This window comes from Pteropus medius, unplaced genomic scaffold (assembly GCF_902729225.1).
Source record: "Pteropus medius unplaced genomic scaffold, Ma_sr-lr_union100, whole genome shotgun sequence".
Classification (NCBI taxonomy): domain Eukaryota; kingdom Metazoa; phylum Chordata; class Mammalia; order Chiroptera; family Pteropodidae; genus Pteropus; species Pteropus medius.
This window is the reverse complement of record NW_024350924.1, coordinates 6,089,070-6,114,013: the sequence shown is the minus strand read 5'-3', so window position 1 is coordinate 6,114,013 and position 24,944 is coordinate 6,089,070. Positions and strand designations below refer to the sequence as shown.

General features: G+C 37.1%; 1 protein-coding gene across 4 annotated transcripts in view; it reads left to right on the top strand.

Annotated features, from left to right (window-relative positions):
• The first annotated feature begins 309 nt into the window (after nt 1-309).
• The window catches only part of DENND2C (DENN domain containing 2C), a 69,470-nt gene continuing 44,835 nt past the window's right edge, over nt 310-24,944 (top strand). For 3 of the 4 annotated variants that reach the window (XM_039841269.1, XM_039841268.1, XM_039841266.1), the window contains exon 1: nt 310-428. The gene's annotated coding sequence lies outside the window, so the exon portion shown is untranslated. Of the gene's footprint in view, nt 429-23,774; nt 23,793-24,944 lie in introns of those variants that run through there. The other variant, XM_039841267.1, reaches the window with a different exon arrangement.

Genomic DNA, 24,944 nt, shown 5'->3' with positions numbered 1-24,944 from the left:
CTGTGAAGTCATGTAAAGTTCAGGTCCGTCGCGGTGGGGCCAGTCGGACGGCAGGCACGGCGAGGATCCTGGAGCTTTGGCTAGAGGCCTCGGCCGGACGACAGTGACGCGGGTCGCCTGCTGCTGGGGCCGCAGTGTCGCGGCACCAAGGTGCTGGACAAGGTTCTGCCTGGGTACGCGGACCGGAGCAGAGGCGGTTCCCCGTAGGACGGTCCCTGGGTGGTGCCGGGGGGCGGGCCCGAGCGTGAGGGGTGGGAACAGGAGCCAATAAGAACCGGGCTCTGCCGGGTGGGGCGTGGCCTCCGGCGCGGCCTGCGGGGGCAGGACGGAGCCGACCCGAGTGGGACCCGGGAGACCCAGCGCCTGGGCTGACCAGTCGACGACCTCCTCGCAGCCCGGCCGCGCAGGCGGCGTCGGGGCGGGGGCAGGTAGGAGCGGGGCGGTGCGGGGCGGCGCGGGGACCGACGCCCGGGCTCGGGCGTCGTCGCTGGGCTTCGGAAGCCGGGCTGCGGGCTGCGGGCTGCGGGCTGCGATCAGGGCGGGGGTGGCCGGCGCGGTGTCGGCGCTGCCCCGCCGTCTCGGCACCTCCTCGGCCGCCAGGACGTGCGGGTGTCCGGCCCCGCGGACGCCGGGCTTGCGGAGTCCCGCGTGTCGCCCGCGGCGGCTGTGGTAGAGCCGGGCTAAGGGTCTCCTCGCCGCTCTCCTCGGGGGGCGCAGGAGAGAGAGGGAGCGCCCCAAGTGCAGGAGGAAACGCGGGACTTTGGCCAGGATGAGCCGGAGACTTCAACGTCGACAGGCTGAGACGATGGACTTTTTAAAAATTTTGCTTGTTTGTATTTGGGTTCTTAACAGAATCTGACAAGCACAATACTCAAAGTAGTCAAGTAGGATTTTGATTCAGATCTGACAAGAGCCTTTGAGTAACTAGTATAGCAGAAGATGATTAGATTGTGAGTCAAAGGCTGAGTCTTGGCCAGGACCCATAGACCAGATGTGACACCTCTTCTGGGCCTTCATTTCCTTAGCTATAAAACTGGTATGCTCATGCCTGGGGGTATTCTGAGGGTCAAATGAGATGAGTGAGAGTAATCTACAAATATAGGTATTATTTGACTGTGCACCAGCAACATGCATATTCTGTAAAGAAGCTACTAAGTGCTAGACACGTAGTAGGCACTCTGTACACGTAAAGAAGCTACTAAGTGCTAGACACGTAGTAGGCACTCTTTACCCTAAAGCTAGCGATTCGCCTACAGTGTTTTAAATAAAGACCTAAATCTCTGTTTACTGCGTAGATAAATTGTTTAAACTCATTTCCCACAAAATCACTATTGTTTGAAGTGTGGTCCATTTTTGATTGATTAATGAACTTTTCTAGAATAGCACCGTTTTACTGAGTCATTTACCAAGAAATTTGTTAGCAGTCAAATGTACTTTGCTTTGAATAAATAGTTGCAGTTTAAGTTACCTGGGAGTGTTGCTTTTTTAAGTCCTCCAAAATAATATATGGCTGTATTTTTGTATTCTCTTTATTATTTGCATACTTTTCTGGGGGTATGTGAGTGTGTGAGGGATTTTAGGGGGAAACTGGAAATTAAACATGAAATAGCAATTTGTAACCAGCAGATTTTTACTGGGGATACTTGTTAGGTGTGTTCTGAAGTAGATTCCCAGGAAGAAACCAGGAAATGTAGTAATTGTGTCTCTTGGCCTTTCAGTAGTTTTTTTGTGTGTCGAATGGGGCAGTAGATTTTTTTTAATGCACATGTAAAGGTTGACTATTAATTTTTCTGATGTGACAATAGGCAGTTTTCTAAAGCTGAAAATTTATTTTAAATGATCTATGGCAAGTCATAGATGAGAGTTTTAGATCACTGAGTATGAAGATCAGATTAAATGGAGGAATAAAGGGAAAGGTCTCAGTGAATATAATTTTTATGTTGTTTTAAAAGTTTTACATGTTTCAAAGTTTCATTGGAAGATAGATGTTTTGAAACTACTTTAAAACACCAATTTTAAACATATAAATTTTGCTGCGATTTATAATTTGATGATATTGAGAGTCTGAAGCCTTACATTCACATTATTTATTGAGCACCTATTATATTCCAAGGCACAGTTTTAGCACTTACATTGTACAGTATCATGTATGGGCAGGATATAATCCATCTAGAAGATTACACTCTACCAAGTGGGCTAAAGTAAGTACTGAGAAAGCCATTTTTAAAATTGTTGATAACAACATTGGCCAGCATTTATCAGGACCTGCTCTGAGCTAGGCAGTGTTCTAAATTCTTTGCATGCATTGGTTTATTTAATCTTTACCCAGCACCATGAGAGGTGTTATTATTATGATCTCCGTGTCGAAAGACATAGAAAGGTTGAATAAGTTGCCCATATCAAAACAGCCGAGGAAGCAGAGCTAGGATTCAAACCGGACAGCTGGGCTCCAGAAATTCTAGTCTTAACCTCTACACTGTACTGAGTTTCAAATTCTGTGACTGAGTTGCAGATGAAATCCAACAAGTATTTAAAAGAGTTCTGTAAAGAATGTCTTCAAAAAGAAAGAAAGAAAGAGAGACAGAGAGAAAGAAACTGGTATTGCCAGATCTATATGGAAGGCATGTTCAAGCTACAATTTAATTATACTTTGTATATAAGAGCATTTTTTTCCCCTGGTGAATGACATGGGATTCTTTTTGTTTCTAAGTTCTCAGTCACTCAGTTACTACAATTATGGCATTATCTTCATAATAATAAGAGGTGATTATTCTTCAATAAGAAGTTCTCAGACCATGAGTTAAATGCTAGATTCGAGAAAAGAAAATGCTTCTTTGCCTTCCAGAAGCTTATAACTAGACATATAAGTCCCTACAATTTCAGTGTAATAAGAGTTAAAACAGAGGTATAGTTAGAGTTTAATGGTAATATCGATGAGGGAAAATAACGTGTGGTAGGGAGGAGGATTAGAGAGAAGCTATCGTATTTTAATTGGCTTTGAAGAATGAATAGGTGTTTGCTGAGTTGGGGATAGAAACAAGATTGGGTGAAAATCAGGAATATTATGTGAACATGTAGGTATCTGTGAGGAATGTGTGTACTCCATTGTCACTGAAGGTCAAAGTGTGGACAGATGAGGAGCCGGGCTAAAGGAGGTGGTGCCTGGAAATCAGCTGGAGAAAGAAACTGCAGAGCTTAGCTGTTGATCACATTAGGATCACTGAAATTGCTAGAAATAAGGTAAGTGTAGAGTTTTAGTGCCTCTCACTTGAAATAATGAAGAGTTGTCCAGTTTGGCAGAATTTTTCACTGTAGACTATAGTGTTAAAGGTAGTTTTATTACTTTGAAGTACAGGATATATTATAAAGGGACATACAGATTTAGGTAAAAGGTTATGACTTGGAGAAAGAGAAAAAAGACTGCTGATGCCATGGGGCGAAGTGCCTGTGTATCATGCTGAGGACTTTGGACTTGATTTTAAAAACAATGGCGAGCCGGTGAAGAGTTTTCAGTAATTAGGAAAGATAACATGGTGGTGGCATGGTTCCGAGGCTGTACTGTATGGAGAGAGATAAGTTAGAAGGCTATTGCTATTGAAGTAGTACAGATAAGAGAGGATAAGGGCCTGGAGTAGGAAAATAGTGGTGGAGATGAAGAGCAGAGGACAGATAATGGAGATGTAAAATTTACAGGGCTTAAAAATTGATTGGCTTTGAAGGTGAACAGGAAAGAGAAGACTCAGTTTCTTAGCCTGGGAAACTAGAGGAGCTTTTTTTTGAATGTTAGAGGCAGATAATTGTTTCAGTTTTGAACACGTTGAGTTTGGCATGTCTGTGGAGCATTCAGGTGGAGATGTCAAGAGAGGATCCAGAGCCCCGACGTTGGTGACTCGGATTTCAGGGTTAGCTGGTGAGTGGCAACTGAAGCCGTGAGAGGAGGTGCAGTTGCTCAGGGAGAACGTATGGAATTAGAAGAAGAGAGGGCCAAGGATAAATGATCTGCTTCGTCTGAGTGGAAGGAATTAGTTATTTATTTATGCTAATATTGTCTTATAAATTATGATTATAAAGCAATAATGGGTGTTGATTGAAGGTTAAACCACTTGTACATCCAAATGAATCCTGTTCTTTTAGAATTTCTCTTGGGCGTCACTCATTTATTTCGAGGATATTGCCCAAAGTATTATTGGAGTTCCTCTTTGTAAAAAAAACTTTATGGCACATTCACAGCCACTCAAGAAAGTAGATCTTCCAGCTTTATTATCGAATTATTTTTCCTCCTCACTGCTTTCTATTTCCATGCATATATAGCCTACTGACCTTGAATCAAAGCTACGAAAGCAAGTGACTATCCCTTCACTTGATTATTAGCGTTCAGAATTCAGACACAGTGCTTTTAAAAAAAATCGTTGCTTTTCATAAAGTTAGATTATCAGTAAATGTTTGTTGCTTGATTCATTTTGATAACCAGCCATATTCAGTCTCAGCTCCAAATAGCTTAGCCACTTCCAAAATTCATGCTCATCTTCAAAGAATGAAGGTTCGCCTCCACGGATGAGACTCAAAAGAATGTGTTATGGCTTTGAAGGTGTTTTCAAAGAAGGAGTTTCAAAAATGTTTTTCTAATTTTTAGTACAATTAGCATAAGTATAATGTTTTCTAAGGCAGAGATTGGCAAACTTTTTCTGTGAAGGGCTAGAGAGTAAATATTTTAGACCTTGTGAGTAAGTGAAAAATAATCCCTTCACTGGTTTGGATCCTGGGATACAGAGAAATAGATGAACTTCTACAATGTCAGGATCAAAAATAAGTTTGAAAATATTTTTCAATATTCAAGTACTCCTTACTAAATCAGTAAAGCAGTGATCTTTTTGCTTCAGTAAAACTAAGAACATTCATTGAAAGCTGAGTGGAATGAGATCAAAATTTGGAGTGCCCTGCACTGGTTCCCGGAGGGTTGGGCACGATGGAATCTTTTGTCTTTTTCAGACTCTCTGACTTAAATAATTTTTATCCTAAGGAAAAGAAAACGTGAAGTTTTTCTTCACTTCATGAGCAGTATAGCAGCTTATAAGATTGAAGGATTAAGTAAATGATGGTGAGATGAGAGGAAATTCGCAGGACTGACTTCTTCCCCTCTGGCCATCCCAGTTGTTTTCTCTTGTATCGCTTATTTTTTTAGGAGAGAATTCAAGATATTATTTCCCTCATCAGTCTTAGACTCCTGGTTAAGCCTGAAAATAGCATTTTTAGCATTCGGTTCAGGCAGTATTAACTCATTTATATTAGTTAAAGATCATTATTTGTGCTGTATTTTTTAAAGTTAGATTTCTGACTTTCATGGTTTTCATAGTAATGATAAATGTTTACAACAAAGGACATGGAAGAAAATTATTAGTTTTCCTTTGAAATTTAAATTCATAGAAATAGAATATTCGTGGATTTTTTTTCTGTGTAGATGTTAAAATTTAGAACAGATTGGTGTGTGTGTGTGTGTGTGTGTGTCTATTTTATTCTTGCTGCTACTTAAAAAGAGATGCTTTCTCTCTTTATTTTTCCCCATTGGAGTAAAAAAAACAAAACAAAACAAAAAAATCAAAACAGCTGTCCAGGATATTTTTGAATTGGTTACTTAGCAATATGAAGCATAATTTTGTATTTAAATATTTATCTGTATTCTCTGATACTCTGATTAAATAAAAGAGTCTATTAAGGCTGATGATAATAGGGCCTGCTGGGAGGAAATGACACAGTCTGCTCTACAGCGGTATTTGCTGCAACTCCTCTTTGCCCTGGTCTCTACTTAAATTGTAAGAGGTAACATGAAACAGAAGAGAAAAATTATGAGAATTAGAAAGCTGGTCATTTTGATCATGATCGTAATCATAATGCAATGGTTATTCTTACATAGTTAATTTATACTAACATCATTCCAGGTTGAGCAAAATGTATCCAGATTTTATCTGCTGTTAGTAAAAATGGTGAGAAACTATCTAAACAAGGTTGATTTTTGAACTTTAAATGCATTCTTCAAGTGCGATATTTTTAAGAATTTAATTATAATTGCAATTTAATTGTAAACTAGTTCAATTTGCCCCTAACATTATTTATCATTTAAATACTAGAAGACAGCGTGAAGTAAAAAGTACAGAAGCATATTCAATATAGCTGCATCTGGAAGTATAAATATGTTGAGGAAATGGTGACTTGAGAAAAAATATAAAACTTTTAATGAAGATTATTTAAAATATGGGTTTATCAAATGTGCCAAACCTGACTAAAATGACAGACTCCATGTACTTCTATTGTTGTAAATGAAAGTTTAAAATCTTTAAAATTAAAAAGATTCTTGGAAACATAGCATACTGGACTTTTCAATAAACCCTTTCAAATATTTTAAGAGGAAAAAAATATATGAAATTATCTCAATTTCCTTTTTATTCGAGCATCATTCCTAAAAAAGATTCATTAGGTTTTATTTAGTTGTATGTCAGTGGTATAAGAGAAAAATGCCTGCATATCTCTTGAAAAAGTATTTGTCTAGAATGCACAAATGTTATGTTTATGATTATTGATGAAAAATCAGCCAAAAATTAAAAATTGCACCCCTTAGTGATGACATGCCTCTGTTCTGTACCATTATGGGACATTTCCACAATACTTATATGTGGCTACAGTCTGCTGCAGATTTTACAGTTCACATTGATGAGATCATTGACATCATAAGTTGCGCTGTGCTTTTAGTTTGTCAAATATGATATCAAGATACTTAATAAGGAGGATTTTCTTGTGCTGTTTAAATTTAACCACAACCATACGGGCATATTTACAGAATTTTCAAAGGGAATCATTGACCCTCGTTAAGTTAAACTGGAAAAAAATTAAAACAAATTAAGTAATGAAATGGAAAATATGATTAGAAAACATAAAGGAGTTATTCTAAACATCGTTTGAAGCTGCTGCTAAGAGTGCTTTTTTTTCTTTTCCAAGGCGCTCACATTTTATTAAGTATTTCCTAAAAGTAGTCTTCTCATACCCAAGGAGAGAGAGGGAGCGGGAGATAGACAAATAGTCAAAGCAATACAACTGACAGCGTAGACATCCTCTTGCCTTCTTCTGAATCTCCAGGTCAGCAAGACCGCTGGTCTCTGGCAGAAGCAGTAGGCTGGGCATGAGTGAACACACTGCCCAGCAGGTCATTGCTGGGTTCTCTTTCTGTCCCATTCGTTCTAAGGGTTTAGAGCGCTTTTTGGAATTACTGTTTTATGTATCTCAGAGCTCTGATACACATAGAAAACCCTCTGAATCTCATGCATATATTGAATAACATTAAAAGTTATTAAATATATTAAAGGGGGCTTGCTGAGTAGCTAAGTTTTAAAAATATTTTATTCAGAACTAATTATACCTATTTACTATGTCACAGAAGAGTTCGTTAATCATTAAGACGAATAATTTTTTTAGTTGAAAAGCATTTCATTTTGGCAGTTATCTTCCAGTATTTTTTAATAATGAAATTTGCATATTTAACCGCTATTTTTTGCAATGGGTGAACTAAATTTGAAGCTAGATGTCTATGTGTTCCAAAATACATTGTTATGGCAAATAAGACTTTTGCTGTAGCTACTGTAGCTTTTGAAAACTGTTGCCACATCTTGAAGGGAGCATTATCAATGAAGAAAATGTGAACAAAATAGATTGTAGAGATACTGTAAAATCTCATTTCTCTGTCTCCAAACTTGTGATTATCATTTTCCTGAAGAGAAATTTGAAACACAAAAGAAAAACATTTGGCTGGAAGATCCATTTGCCCTGCATCAATAATTGAGTTCGATGTGTATTCCGAGAAGAAGATGCATTCTTGTAGCTTAGTTCTTCATTTACTCTGAAGAATGATTACATGACATTGTTTATCATTGTTTTATATTAAGACCAAAGAATTTCCATTGCTAAGTAAAAAGAGTACAGTACTGTTTTTGCCATTCCCAACAACTTATTGTTTCAACTAGGATTTTCAACCCTGACCCAATTTAAAGCAAAAGTGAACCTGGTAAGTACATAGCATTGTTTTTGTGTTTTCCAGACTGGAATTAATTTATAAACAGGAAAGATTACCATTGCATCACATTGAATCTTTTCTAATTTTAATATTATTAATTTTGTAATTTAAAATGTATTTAAATAATGATGAAATAATATTGGCGTTACCTTTATGTTTTCCTTTTTTCATATGTAGTCAGGGTAATTATTGTTTTGTGAAACTTCTTTTTCAGTCTGTGTGTGTGTATGTATTGTGATATCAAATGTATTTCTTACCATGGGTTTTGGTCAAAAGAATTCATGAAACACTGATCTGCAGTAGAAGAGAAAGAAGATTTAATTCAGTAGGCCATCCTTCTCTCCCACTAAGTAGACTCATGACACTTGGAAATTGCGTGTGTCAGTGTGTTTGTTCTGTAGAACCACACCAACATACACTTCTGCTTTTACTGCTGTTAGATGATGCCTCTTTAATTTTCCATTCATCCTCTGAGAAATTATGATTATTCACTCTATCTCCTCCCCTGTTGATAATACGTGCCCTTACTTTCCTTGTATTTATTGCTTCTCACATACCCAGTTTTGCCCCACAAACATGCCTCTCTTCCACCCGGGGCCCTAGACTTCAGTTTTGCCCTTATCATGTCACTAAGTTCCTTGGCTCAGCTGATCTTTCATTATGCACAGCAAGAAGCGAGGCATTCCCCCATTTGCAGATAATTGTTAGTTTTCCTATCTTTGGTCCTAGTTTACTCTGTGCCGAGCTTTAGGAGGATGGTGAAAAATCACATAGGCCAGACAGACCCTCTAGGATATCATGTTTTTCAACTTCAGTTCAGTGTCTGACCATTCATCTATTACATCAGCGGTCCCCAACCTTTTTGGCACCAGAGACCAGTACTCCTATGACAATCTAATGCCTGATGATCCAAGGTGGAGCTGAGGCGGTGATGCTAGTGCTGGGGAGCGGCTGCAAATACAGGTGAAGCTTAGCTCGCTTGCCCACTGCTCACCTCCTGCTGTGTGGCCCAGTTCCTAACAGGCTGTGGACCACTAATGGTTTGTGGCCTGGGGGTTGGGGACTCCTGTGTTACATTACCTGGCTTGTTGTTGAGTAGTCGTTGAGTAGTTCTTAAAGATTTTATCTTCAAATATCAAGCAAGGTTTTTTCTCTAAATCTTAACCTGGTGATTTTTATTTTCATAGATTAAGGTTATATGTTATGAACACGCTTAAGTGACTTGATCTGGATCTTAATCATACACATATCTCCTTACCTTTCTTCCATCTCATGAGAACTGCCATCCTTCTCAGACCCCTCACACCTCTTTCTGCCATGAGACTTCTCCTTCCTCTTCCACATATTTATTATATCCTTTATCTTTTTTTGTTATAGTTTAAATAGAGGTTTTCCCCCCAGCTTTAAAGAGTTGTATTTGAAGAATTGTATTCTTTTTAATTTTATTATTCTTCTCACTGACTTTAAAATAAATGTCATGTTTATACTTGCTCCTTTTCTTCACTATTTTTCTCCCTAAGCTTTAGCTGTCTGTTATCTGTCCTTACTGTCCTTTTGACATCATTTATTTAACGCCCTGTTACCAAATACAAGAACTGTCTGTCAGTTCTTATTCTCCTTACCCCTTTCTTCTCTTCTTAGGACATTTTCTTCTCCTTTCATCTGTGATCTACGTTAGCCCGGCTCTGCTGCCTCCCACTAGGCTTTTCCCCACTCTCTATCTCTGTTTTCATTTCAATAGTCCCTAATCACGATTAAGGTTCTCAAAGGTTTAGTCCATGACTCTTTGTCTTTTTAAAACTCTCTGCTCATGGAACCTATGTACTTGCTGCTTTTTCTCCACAATGTCTATTTTAAAACTTCTTTACTCTCCTTAAACCTTTGGCTTTTCCATCTCTCTCTCAGCTCTCAGCAGATAATCACGCCTATTATTTCAGAGAGAAAATAGAAGCCGTCAGAGAAGGGAAGTTTATCAATGTATGGCTCGGAAAGCTGCAAATGTACCTACATCCTTATCTTTCTTTCTGTTCCAAGGGAAGAGCTGTCCCTCTTCCTGTCAAATGCAAATCCCTCCAGGCCCTCTCTCCCTCTTGGGGTTTGTTCTCTACCCTTGTTTCTTCTCTCTTCTCTACTGACTCCTTTCCACTAGTGATTAAACATGCTTAGTTCTTGCCTATCTTAAAAAAAAAGTTTTCCTGGACCTCATGTTCCTGTCCACTTTCCTACCTGGTTAAACTCCTTGAAAGAAAGAGTTGTCTACAGTTGCTGTTCCCTTCCTTTCTTTCCCATCCACGTCTCAGTTCACTGCAGTCTCCCTTCAGCCTCCTCCATGCTGCTGAACCAGCTCTTGCCCGGGTCCTAATGACCAGCAGACACTCAGGTCCTTACCTTTGACTTTTTAATAGCACATCCGTCACTGCTGACCATTTTTTGTTCAAAAATTCTCTTGCTTTGGCTCCCATGGTTCCACAGACTCCTGGTATTTTCTCTCATCTTCTAGCAATTTTCATGATTTAAATTACCATCTGCGATAGAAGCGGATTGACCCAAAATGTCTAGAACTGACTCTTTTTAGATTCGTAATATTTTTGGAGTTTATAAAAGCTTAATTTCAACTGAGCATGATGATCTATGAAAGTCATTTTAAAAAATAAAGTATAATTGTATAGTAATAAAGGATGTGTGGACTGGTATGATAAGAAATAAATTTTATTTAATAAACCTTAACTACTGTTATTGCTGTTTTAATTCCCACAATGTCTTATATGAAGTGGGTGCTCAGAAAGTATTTGGCGAATCTTTTAAAAAATAAGTTACCTTTTTTTGAAACAAATGCTATACATATGACTTATGTTTATTTTTAACAATTAGGAAATACAGATAAACCAAAAGAAAACTTAACAGTACTTCAGAGATAATCATTGTGAACATTTGGCATGTATACATATTTATTTGTAAATTCTGTTTATTCATACAGATTTTTAAATTAACTTATAGTAAACTGTTTTATAACACTCTTCTTTTACTCTGAACATGTTATAACGTTATAATATTTCATTGCATGGATTTACTGTAATACATTTAAATTCCCATTGGAAATTTTAGTTAATTTAAATTTTATGATATATTAGAAGGAGAATGAAAACAATATTTTAAAAATTTGGTCTAATTCTATAAAAAGTACCAGCATAAAAATAATGAAACTTTCTGGACATAACTGACGATATAGTGAACTGAGAATGTCCGAATGATCAGAGGGATCACTTCCTAACCTTGGAGGAAGATAAGAGGTCTAGCCCGTCCATCCCCACCCCCATTTCAAAGAAGGGGGTTTAGACAGAGGATAGGACTCAACTATGTAACATAGAAATTGACATTATTGCAAGGTACATGCATATATGTGTGTATATATGTATATATGTGTATGTGTGTATGTATATATATATGTAGATATATATATATCCTTTTTAAAAAGTCTATAGAAAAGGAATCTTACTGGAGAAATTTTTTTTCTTCTTTCTTTTTCTACATTTTGGACATCTTCCCACATCTGCATACAAATCTCTACCTCACTCTTGTTAATAGCATAGTGCTCAGCCAGGGTGCTCTGTTTGATTGAGTAGTTTGTGAATTACGCATAGGCACCGAGCCGATGGACTGAAATACAGCCAGCCCCAGGTCCACTTGTCAGCATTCTGGGCCAGTCTTCCCCTTCCCACAGGTTCCTCTTCTTACCCACTTTGCCTCTGACAACCCACATCAGCCACCTATCAGCCTGGCCACCCACTCATTCTGCTCAGACACTAATATCCCATGCTGGGCTGCCCATCTGCGGGGCCACCCACTTTACCCTGCTGGGGGGTCCTGACAGCGCACACCGGCAGCCCTCCTACACAGACGCTCCCCTTACTCCTCCTGCTCCGGTGCTCCTACACCCTGCTCTGGGCCACTGTGGCTCCTCAGCATCGGGAGTGGATGCCTGCCTGCCTGGCTTCCACCCAGAAACTTGAGGCTGAATTGTTCAGGAACAAGACGTGAAGAGCTGATCATTTTTGATATTAGTAATAACTTAGATGATTTCCAAATGATATTATTGGGCCTGAAGGTTAATATATCATAGACCTAATGCTTCATGTGTTTTACGTGGTAATCTGAGTGTTAGGAGATGTGTTTAATAACTGTGCAAGTGCAGTTTTACTTTTTGTTGCTTTTATATTGTCCAGTGAGAGAAAATATCCAATGAATGTATAATTTGGGGATATGATTTGAAAACTTGGGAAATATGTTTTCTGGTTTTTTAGCTTTAGAATGAAATAGGAAGTTAGTTACATTGTATACTGGGTATGAATGTATGTTTTTAGGAGAGCCTGTTCTGTCTCTGGTTTTGAATCCTTGAAATGTGCATCTTTTTATATAACACTAACAAGAAAAGCAGGATACAATTACATATACACTATAATTGGAACTGTATAAAAATATGCTTATGAAATAAGACAGGAAGGAAATCTACTAAAATACCAGCGATTATGCTGAACATGGTAGGCTTATAAATATTTCCCCCCATGTTTCTATATATTCAAAATTTCTAAAACAAAGTATTACTTTATGACTTTTAAAACCTTTTGAAAATTGCTTCTTTTTAGTTTCTGAAAAAATTTTCAACCTTTCAGCACTCCAGGAAGTAAGAATTTTGCTCCCTTTGGTTTCCAATGTCTTGTTAAGAACTTAGCCAAGTTTGAGTTTGTGATTTAAAAACTAGGTTTTTTAAAGTTATTTGAAGCTGTTTGTAAAGCTGAAAAGTTCTCATTTGGGACAGTTATTTCTTACTCTAGAGGGAGCTTTAAAAAGAATAATTAGATAAAAAAAGATTAACTTCACTTAGAAGGTGTTCAGATGGCCAAGAGGCACATGAAAAGATGTTCGGCATCACTGATCATCAGGGGACTGTAAACCAAAACCACAGTGAGATGTCACCTCACACCCGTTAGAATGACTGTTATCAAAAAGACAAGAAATAGCAAGTGTTGGTGAGGACGTGGAGAAAAGGGACTCCTTGTACACTGTTGCTGGGACTGCGAGCTGGTGCAGCCCCTATGGAAAATAGTATAGAGGTTCCTCAAAAAATTAAAAATAGATACCATATGATTCACCATTTCCACTTCTGGGTATTTATCTGCAGTAAACAAAAACAATAATTCAAAAAGATATTTGCACTCCCGTGTTCATTGCAACATTATTTATAATAGCCAAGACATAGAAACAACCTAAGTGTCCATGGATGGATAAATGGATTAGAAAATGCAACACACACACAATGGAATATAGCCATGAAAAAGAAGAAAGTCTTGCCATTTGCAACAACATGGATGGACCTTGAGGGCATTATGCTAAGTGAATAAGTCAGACAGAGACAAATACCATATGATCTCTCTCATACGTGGAATCTAAAAAGCAAAACAAAAACAAAAAACCCAAACTCATAGATATAGTGAACAGATTAGATTGGTGGTTTTCAGGGCCAGGGATGCGGGGGAAATGGGTAAAAGCGGTCAAAAGGTACAAACTTCCAGCTAGAAAATAAATGTCATGGGATGTAATGTACAGCATGGGGACTGTAGTTGATACTGTATTGCATATTTGAAAGTTGCCGAGAGTAATCTTAAAAGTCCTCTTGATGAAAAAAATTTTGTAACTGCGTATGGTGATGCACATTTAACTAGACTTACTGTGGTGATCATTTGGCAATGTATACAAATATCGAATCACTACGAAACTAATGTCGTATATCAGTTTTACCTCAAAAAAGGTAAATTCATTTAATTATATAGATTGTTACTAACATCGCATTAATGTAATGAAATTCTAAAGTTTATGTTATATCATTTTATATGTCGTTTTCCACATCGTGGCATTTTGGAAAACTGCTGCTGCTGTTAAAACATTCCATTTGACTGTTATACCTCAGCAGTCTTTAAAATTTAACTCTGAGCCAGCTCTTTTTATCCTCTGAGCTGGGAGTCGTTACCAGTAAGTCTCTGTGTCCCTCCTACTTCAGGACACATGCTAAGCACTCTGAGTGATTATTTTAAGGTTCCAGTCCCTTGGCTTGAGGTGGGCAGGAAGTACCTCCCATTCCCCTTAGGAGGCAAGGAATGCACATTACCTCGTTTCTTTAAAGAAGTTCTCTCTATTGTCCCTTGTAATCCTTAATATTAATGAGTCTTAATTTTCATATAGTCTTGATAAGGATGATGAATCGATGTCAGCAGAGCCAGTTTTTGGCCACCCCACTTTATAAACCTTGCACTTCTCTTTAGAACATGGAAATATTTGACTCCTATTGTTTTGATTTTGGCCTTTGAGGCCTCTGCTGAAACTCAGGGAAGGAAAAGTTGCCTTTGACATCCTGTTATATTAGCTGATATTATTGTTATGTCTACCCACAAACAAGTCCTACGTAGTGGGTAAGCGCACAGCTTCGGAGTGAAGCGGAACTTACTGTGTGTTACCTTGGGTAACAACCAGTCCAGCCTCAGCTTCCTCATGCACAAACTGGCAGTAACAATAACTGTCAGAGCTGGGAGAAGTAAATGCAATAATGAAAGTAGGTACTAAGCACGCTCGCTGCTTGACACATGCAAGCATTTACTAAATAATTATTTTCATTTAAAACATCACATTACTATACAGACAGACCTCTTCTACACCGCCTGTATTTTTTTCCTCTTTACATTGTATTTGCTGAAAATATTCGAATAGTAGTAATTAGGTCCTAATGCTGATTAGAAAGATGTAAGAACTGAATTAGTCTGAGAGGACCGCTTTGACCTCAGTCATGCTATCAGAGGAACACTGGTGTGGATAGTGGACCATGTCATTGGATTATTTGGAAGATTATTTTTAAACTTGGGGATTATATATTTTTTCATTTTCTCAAAGTATCTAAATTTCTTTTTCTTAGGTAAATTTAGTTGAATATCTTTAAAATGCTGGTATTTGGTAAAACAGTATAGGCCAACTGTATTATACTAGTCTTTTATTTGGTATAATTATTATGTTTCAGTCCAAGGATGTGATTAAATCATTGTACTAATTAGCGTATATATTATAACGGGGATTCTTTTTGATTGTGCATTGCTTTATTGACCTTCACAGATGCCATGTTTTTTATTTTTTTTTATTTTACTACATTTTTCAGAACAGCTTTATTGAGATATAATTTGCATATCATATAATTCACCCATTTAAACTGTCTAGTGGTTTTTTTAATTTTTATTTTTCAATTAGAGTTGACATTCACTATTATTTTATATCGGTTTCAGTGTACAGCATCGTGGTTAGACATTTATATAGTTTACAAAGTGATCCCTCCATTAGTCTAGTACCACCTGGTAATATATATAGTTATTAAAATATTATTGACTATATTCCCTGTGCTGTACTTTTACATCTCTGTGACTATTTTGTAACTGCCAATTTGTACTTCTTAACCCCTTCACCTTTTTCACCCAGCCCCCAAAGCCCCCCTCCCATCTGGCAACCACCAGTGTGTTCTCTGAATCTATGAGTCTGTTTCCGTTTTGTTTGTTCATTTATTTTGTTCCTTAGATTCCACATATAAGTGGTATTCCACAAATCATACGGTATTTGTCTTTCTCTGTCTGACTTATTTCACTTCGCATAATACAACAGGGATTCTACTATAAGAAGGTTAGTTTGCATTCTCTTCACAAACAGTACCTAATACAACAGTTCCCCCTTGTTCATGGGTGATATGTTCCAGGACCCTCCACAGATGCTTGAAACCACAGGTAGTAGTGAACCCCACATATGCTGTGTTTTTTCTATACATACATACCTATGATAAAGTTTAATTTTTAAATTAGGCATAAGAAGAGATTTACAGTAACAACTAATAAAATAGAACAACTATAACAATATACTGTAAATAAAAGTTACATGAATGTGGTCCCTCTCAAATTATCATATCGTACTGTATTCACCCTTCCTATAATGAGATGAAGTGAGGGGAACGACGTCGGCATTGTAACGTAATGTTAGGCTACTACTGACCTGATGACACATCAGAAGGAGGATCATTGAGCCATGTTGATGTCATATCTTCCATCCACAAATTTAATGCCTTTTGCATTTAAACTAAGAACTTATCATGCATCGTGGCCATAACTTTTGCAATTTGAGGTGTGACAGCAAAACTAGCATGAATTTCTTTTTCCTTTTTCACAATTTCACAGATGGAAGATTTGTTCTTATCTTAGATCTTACAAGTACAGCATATGATTTTTTCTTTCCTTATTAGGTCAAGAACTTTCACCTTTTCACTTAAAGGAAGCACTTTAAAGCTTGTCTTTGGCATATCTGAATTGCCAGCATCACGACTCTTGCTTCGGGGTCGTTATTAATTAAAATAAGGGTTACTTGACCACAAGCACTGTGATACCTTGACAGTCAATCTCATAACTGAGATGGCTACTAAGTGACTAATGGGTAGGGAGAGTGTATAGCATAGAGACACTGGACAAAGGGATGATTCATGTCCTGGGCAGGACCAAAAGATATGAAATGAGATTTTATCAGTTTGCAATTTAAAACTTCTGAATTGTTTATTTCCAGAGTTTTCTACTTAATATTTTAGACAGCAGTTGACCACAGGTAACAAACTGCACAAAGTGAAACCATGGATAGGGGAGGTACTACTTAGCAGGAAACAACTGATTTAGAAATCAACCGAATGGGTTGAGAAACCAGCAGAATATTATAGATTTGAACAGTGCAGAATATCATCTTGTGGATCAACTAGGCATTCATCATCTAATTTTGACTAAAGAAGTGCCCAGTGTACAAGGTAAACCGTTCTCATCATCCTCTTTGGCCCGTACAATATTTTATATCTCTTGCTACATCTAACACCACCCATGCTCTGTTTCGCTGCATCTCTATCTCATCCATTAATGAAACGTTTTTATATCTTTCACATCACAAATTGAATGTGCATCTGAAAGAAATTTCTAGGCTTATAAAGAGGACATATACGACAAGTCATGAGTTGCTGGGAGCGCGGTCCCTATGTTCCTAATGTAGAAATCAGATAAGGATTTTTAGCACAGAAAGCACTTTTGGCTCCTGTGAATCTAATTTCCAAGCCTATATTGATCTCTATACTCCAAAGTAATTCTTTGGAAATCAAAATTATCTGCTAAATTCTAAGAGGTATGGTTAGCTGAAGAGTCTGCTGCCGCATTCCTAAAGATTTTGAATTTTTCTATAAATCCTGATATCAACTCACTTCATGGTATAAGAAGCTGGTTTAGGAGGTTAGTGGCCCATACAGCCTAGTATATTTAGGATATGATACGATTTGTAGTGCCCATACCTAGGTTGTCTCTAAACTAGATTACTAGCGGAAATGCTAAGTTAAGGTCTGGCTGCCCCAGAAGCACAGCTACTGTTGTGATTTCTAGTCTCCTTGATATTTAGACTGAGGAAGAGTTTTCCTAAATCACATTCTTCTTTCCTCCTGCCTGTGGTGCATATTTCCCCTTCTCCTCTACGCTGCTTTTGTGTTTCCCTGTCATTTTGGAAAAGCCTAAGGACAGATTTGAATGACCACTGTAGGCCTGTACTTCCGCACCTTTCAAAAAATTTCTTAGTCACTAGGTAATAATACTGTTGCCAAGAGAGTAGATCTTAAATGTTCTCACTACCAAAAGAAAATAGTTGTTATGTGAGGTGATGAGCATGTTAACTAACCTTATTGTGATGATCATTTCACAACATATGTATATTTCAAACCATCACATTGTACATCTTAAGCTTACACAGTGTTCTATGTCAATTACATCTCAATAAAACAGGAGAAAATAGTTATTGCTTCCTCTGAGTACTTTGAGTCTCAAAGGAAAGGGTTGTTTCCATTTTACATTCATAGAACTTTTGGCCACCTGGTTACTTTAGCAGACCTTTGAATATTTACCTCTGTGAAATGGTGAACATTAAAGTTAATGCATGTGTAAATTGAAATATCTTACTTTGTTTTCATGGTCTCCTGGGGGGTGCTACAAGATGATACAGTAGGATGGGAAAAGAGCATTAGAATTGTTACTTATATTTGTTTTCTCCTAAAATAGCAATAAATTAAGATAAACTAAATTTTTAATGCACATTTTGACACTGGTGCCTTTACTTGTCACATTTCATCTAAACAATCCCAAGGAGAAAATGGTCATTGCCCAACAAAAAGCAGTTGACAGTGACATCTTTACTTGGTGTTCACTTTTAGCTGTTGCAACACATAACAGTTTATATGTGTGCAGTTTACATGTGTCCAAGTACGTGGATTTATAAATTACATTTTAAATGATAGAATCATTACAATTCTTTGAAAATAAGATGTGTAATAGTCATGAAAATACTTTGTATTTAACAAAAATTCTCTACTTTGTTATGGAGAAATATTTTGAAAACTTGCCAAACTTAAAATAAGTCACACAATTTTTCTTTACCAAAAGAAAAGTTCCAAAATTGTTAATTTTCTGTGATGACAAGCAGTGAATTGCTGTCTCATGAAAAAAAAAAAACCACATTGCTCTTACTTAAAATATTTGTCATTAATAATATTTTAGTAAGAGTGAAATGGTTATTTATCCTTCTTTTACGTATTTAATTTTTAACAAAACTAATAAAATTATTTTTTAAAATATCTCATGCTTTTAAACTTTTTATTCTTGTATGCTTTATAATAAGCATCATGCTCTTATAGTTGTATATGTCTAAAATTCACAAATACACATAAATCAATCATTTTTTCATAGGAGTTTGGAGACACCAGATTTAGATGTCATCCCTTATCAAAATGTCTTTCTATCCCTGCTTTAACAAAAATGCCAGCGACTGGGTGGCTTAAATAACAAAGAATTATTTCTCACAATTCTGGAGGTTGGGAAGTACAAGATCAAGGTGCTGCCCAATCCAGTTCCTGGTGAAGCCCTTCTTCCTGGTTCACAGATGGCCATCTTGTCTTGTGTCTCCCATAGTGGAGAGAAAGATCATCCCTAGAGTGTCTCTTCTTGTAAGGGCACTAATCCCATTCCTGAGGGCTTCACCCTGACGACCTAATTACCTGCTAAAGCCCCACCCCAAATACCATCACAGTGGGGATTAGGGCTTCAACATAGGATTTGGAGGGAACACAACACTCATGGCATAACACCGTGGTGTTAGTGATGGGGAAAATCTCTTACGGTCACACAGCTGTGGCAAACGAAACCTCCAGGAGTACCCATTGTAGCCACTGACAGCAAAGAAGGAAAATGGTAGTCATTTGGAAGTTTTTAAAACCATGTGGATAACCAGCCATGTAACGCAGTCACGACGTTAGCATTATTCTCTTTGGCTTGTACCTCAAAATTCTATACTCTGCATTAAATCAGCTATCATTTTTCATTCTTCCTTTTTTTAAGTTTATTGGGGGTAATATTGGTTAATACAATTATATTTTCGGGTGTACATTATAATTTCACATCTATATATTCTATTGTGTGATTACCACCTAGAGTCCAGTTTCCTTCAGCTACCATATATTTGATCCCCTTTACCCACTTCACCGTCCCCCATCCCCCTATATTTGACCCCCTTTCCCCTGTCTACCTCTCCCTCCTCCCTACCCTCTACCTCTGGTAACCACTAGTCCGTTGTCCATGTTTCTGAGTCTCTATCCTGTTCATTTGTTGCTTCTAGGTTTATATCCCACATATAAGTGATATCGTGTGACTTTCAACTTTTTCTGTCTGGCTTATTTCGCTTAGCATAATTATCTCGAGGTCCATCCATGTTGTCGCAAATGGCAGTATTTCATCTCTTCTTATGGCTGAGTAATATTCCATTGTATATATGTACCACAGCTTCTTTAGCCAATCATCTATCATAGGACACTTCGTTTGCTTCCATGTCCTGACCACTGTGAATAGTGCCGCTGTGAACATCGGTATGCAAATATCTTTTTGGATATGGGTTTTCAAGTCTTTGGGGTAAATACCCAGTAGAGGGATTGCTGGATCATGTGGTAGATCAATTCTTAGTTTTTTGAGGAACCTCCATACTGTTTTCCATAGTGGTTGTACCAAGTTGCAGTCTCACCAGCAGTGTATGAAGGTTCCTTTTTCTCCACATCCTCTCCAACACTTGTTATTACTTGTCCTGTTGATTATAGCTATTCTAACAGGTATGAGATGGTATCTCATTGTGGTTTTGATTTGCATTTCCCTAATAGCTAGTGATGTTGAACATCTTTTCACGTATTTGTTGGCCATTTGTATGTCCTCTAGGGAGAAGTGTCTGTTCAGGTCCTCTGCCCATTTTTTTGATTGGATTGTTTGTTTTTTTGTCATTATTGAGTCATATCAGTTCTTTGTATATTTTAGACATTAGGCCCTTATCAGAGGCGTTGCTTGCAAATATATTTTCCCATTCGGATGGTTGTCTCTTTACCTTGTTGATGGTTTCTTTTGCTGAGCAGAAGCTTTTTAGTTTGATGTAGTCTCATTCTTTCATTCTTAAAAAACCTCAGAAAGTTTCCATGACAGATAACAGAGTTGTAGAACTGTTAAAGAATTCAATTTATTTTTTTTGGAGAAATGTATTTCTTGCTTTGCAGTCAGGCTCAATAACTGCTCGTGAAGTTTATATTGTCCTTTTTTCGTAATATTAGGGATTTTTAAGTTTTGTTGCTATTTTGGGAATAATTTTTCGTTACCTATAAGCCTGTTTCCTCTGATAGCAGTGAGATAAAAGGCTGATATCCTGTATGTGCTTGCTTTGAAGATTTGTTATTCAAGGAACAGTCAACAAGATGATAAAAGTTTGAGAGGTAGAAACCAATTTGACATTTGCTTTTTTTTCTCTGTTACTTTGGGTTTTTTTTGTCATTTAATATATGTTTAGCTAAATTCAATGAAGAATTTCTCCAGAGGCTTTACAAATTAAATGCTATAGTAATATTTTAATTATACTTAATGAAAAATTCAAAACAAATAATGTGAGTGGTTCAAATTCCTACCCATCTTCCTGAGCAGATTTCATTATATCTAATTTTTCTCTGATACATGTCTTAGCATCCTCTGCTATAACAAGTACAGGAGTGACATTCTGAGATTTATATTTATGTTCGGTCTTTCAAGATAGCATCACAGAAGCATTTACTCGTCTTGGCTATTAAGGCCACCTCTTTTTCATTTTCATCCCTGAGTATCTTCTTTTTCTAAGTATACCTAGCAAGAACAATTCCAGAATACTAAGATTCTTGAGGTCATGGAAAAGGAATGCAGAAATATTTGTTGTAAGGAGAATTCAAAGTTGGAAAACGACTACAGGGTATTAATAGATGTAATGGCAGCACACAGAAGGAGTGATTAACTCTGGGTAAAGGGCTGAAGAAGGTTTCACGGGAAAAACTTTGAACTGGTCTTGGAAGTACATTGTGTGTTCGTGAAGTAATTCATAATAGCTGTCATTTATTGGTCAGTTACTGTATGCCAGGAACTGTCTTAAACACTTTATTGACATCATTTCATTTTTAACTCTCACAAAACCTTATAGAATTAATAAATATCTGTGTCTTTTGTAGCAGAGAGTGCTAAGACATGTATCAGTTACTTAACCTTTTGTGTTTTGTTTCTTCATCTGTAAAATGGGGATAGCAATAATATTTACCTCATGGGTTGTTGCAAGAATTAAATGGGTTAATATTGGTAAAGTGAGCAGAATTATGCCTGGCTCATACTAACTGCTCAATAAGTGTTATCAATCCAGAGAGAACGGCTGGGGGAGCTGTAATGATCACAATTGATTAGAATCTTGGCATATGGTGGTAAGATCTCTATTAGATAATTAAAATGGTGATGGCTGATTTCAAGACCTCTAGTGCCTTTTGGGGCAGACTGGGATGGAACATCACCTTGCTTTAGAGTATCTGCACCTGACTCAAATATGGGAGAGATGGGAACCAGGGAGTATTCCCACAAATGCTCATTCTAGAGATAAGGATCATTCTGTAGATAAAAGAAGCAGGCTTTAGAAGGATTAAGTAATGTGACTAAGGTTACATAACCAAGAAGTAAGTCTGGTGGTATATTCTAGCTCTGAACTGTAGTTGATGCAAATTATTCAATGTTGGAACATAGCATGTGAGCAAGGCAAGTGGCAGAATCAAAGCTGGAATCAGAGAGTGAAAGATCTTATATGGCATGTTAAGGAATGTGGACTTTATCTTGTTGCTGGCACACCATGAAATATTTACATGTTTAATTTAATCACTTGTACCAGAAACTATTTTAGTAGCAAAATTATGACCATATTTTGTGTATACACTATAAAAACACAGATCTGTGTGTACTTATGACATTTTTTAAAAGCTTTAAATCTCTTTCTGATTGGCTCGTCCTAATTTTTTTTTATTAATATTTGTTGGCCATGTACTTATTTGTTTTGCCATTTTGTCAGTATTGACTGGCACCACAAATATTAGCAAGGGACAAATGTTTGTGGAGGGAAAAAACTTACTATCAAAGAAGTTGTGTCTACCAATTTAACTTATTTCTTCAAACTGGTGGTAGTGAGGGGTATTATTCAATTTTGATAGCAGAAAGTTGGTTCAGTTCTTGGAAGTCCATTGTTCTTTGGGACTATGTTTTGATAGCAACCTTGGAAGATTATGGAGCACCCTAAAAGGTTTCAACTGGTTTGTAACTCGTTAATATCTAAGTTTTAGGAATAGCACTCTGGCAACAGTATTGGAAGGAGGTTGATATTGGAGGCAGGTAGGCCATTGAGAAGACCATATTATGGTAGCTCTAGGAGAAGAATGATAAGAGCATAAATCAAGGTGGTTGTAACAGGGATAGAAATGAAGTGAGATGCATTCAGGAGGTTAGATTGTTGAGTATGTGTACTGACAGCCATAAATGTAAATGAGTTGTGATGATAGTGTCATAGCCATTACTGGGCACTTATCTATACAAGACACTTTATATGTCATTTCATTTGACCCTTTCAGTAACTCTACTGGTGAATTTTATTCCCTTGTTATAGAGTAAGGCTTGGATTGGTTAAGAGTACAAGACCACATCACAAAGTATGTTGCAGAGAATTTAAATCCAGGTGGCTGGCTCCACAGTCTGTATTCTTTGTACCGTATACCATGCTGCTTCTCTTATATATTAAATATTATGGTCTCCAGCTGTGTTTTATGGCATATCTATTTCTATGGTTTATCTCATTGATTGCTAAATTAAGTAATTTAGTCTGTTCACCTAGGAACAACTTTTCTGCATTCAGAGAATCTTCTTGTTTCTCTTACTCTAAAAAAGAAATTTTAAAAAGATCTTTATTAAGGAAGCCACATATAAAAGCAGCAGATTCTCTCTCCAGATTCTTTATTTTCATTTTTAATCTAATAATAGCAACTAGTAAGCAGCAAATTCAATTATAGTACGTAGGCCCAGAAACTGGCTTTAATAAAAAATCGAAGACTGTTTGTTATTAAAATATCTGGATGTGTTTTACTCTTCTCTAACTGCAGATGCCTATTGTGATAACATAGTTTTTGTGTATTTTTCTAGGGTCTTGTTTTTTTCCTGTGTTGATATTTAAAATCCTTTGAATTTCTGAACAGTTTCAGTGCATGAAGTTGATCTATCAGTAGACTATGTCTTTAAAGGTTGGTGTCCTATTAACCTTTCTCTAAACTTGTTGCTTTATACCAAAGTGGATTTTAATGACTCTAGAACAGAGGCTTTATGAAAAATTTGACCCCTCCATCATCACAGTAAATACATTTAATATATTTGCGATCCATTACATACATGCATGCGTGCGTGTGCGCACACACATACACACACACCCCTGAAACAAAAATTTCTGAAGCAATACTTTCCCTTGCTTACATGCAGTGTGTTCTGATTTTTTTCTATTCTACACTATTTCATTAAAAATATTTTAAGATTTTCTCTTCCAGTTAGGATATAGAAGGACTTTAAAACATTTGTTCCCATAGTAACAAGAAAATCCTAGATAAAATAAAAATCATTATTTCTCTGGTCTGGTGAATAGCACTGGACTCAAGGAAACTTTAGTGAATTGGATTTCCAAGTGAATTTCTTTATAAGTGAGCAAAGAGCCATGGCAGCTTTCAGTCCTGGAGACAGCCTGTGTTCTGCATATAAGTAGCCCTGACATAGATGTTGAGACTTTATAGAGGCAAAGGGAAATTCACCAAGCCTTAGTTAAAGGCTTAGAAATAGAATATGGATTGGAATCTAGAAGAATCTCAAATGCAAAATTAAACTAGTTAGCCCAATAATTATGTGCTGTGCCTCCCTTCTTCCAGTTTTTGCTAAGAAAGCAGCATTGCAGGAAGGTGTGAGAGGCACAAAGAAATTGTGCAGTCCCATGTATTTGTGTAGTGATGTCCTGTCAGAGTTAAATCCAAAGGTGAACCAAAAATATCTGAAACTGTAGCCAAGCTCTTTCCAGTTCAACTACTAACAAGATTAAAAAGGTAGTAGGTCAGGAGGTTAGAGGCTTGGCTAATCCCAGTTGAATTCCTTGTAATAAATCCTGCCACCCAGCCTCAGCTCAACTTGATTGTAGGAAGAATCTGAATGATCAGCTCCTCAACCTAATTACCAGGTAAAGGAAAGGCTTGACGTCTCAAAAATATATAAAGCAACACAAACAAAAAGTGTAAGTGTATCTTTTTCTATACTGTTTTTTTATATACAATTTCAAGAATGTAATTAAAAATTACAAGACACTAGAACAGGAAAAATATGAATCATAATAAAGAGAACATATGGTCAATACAAAGAAA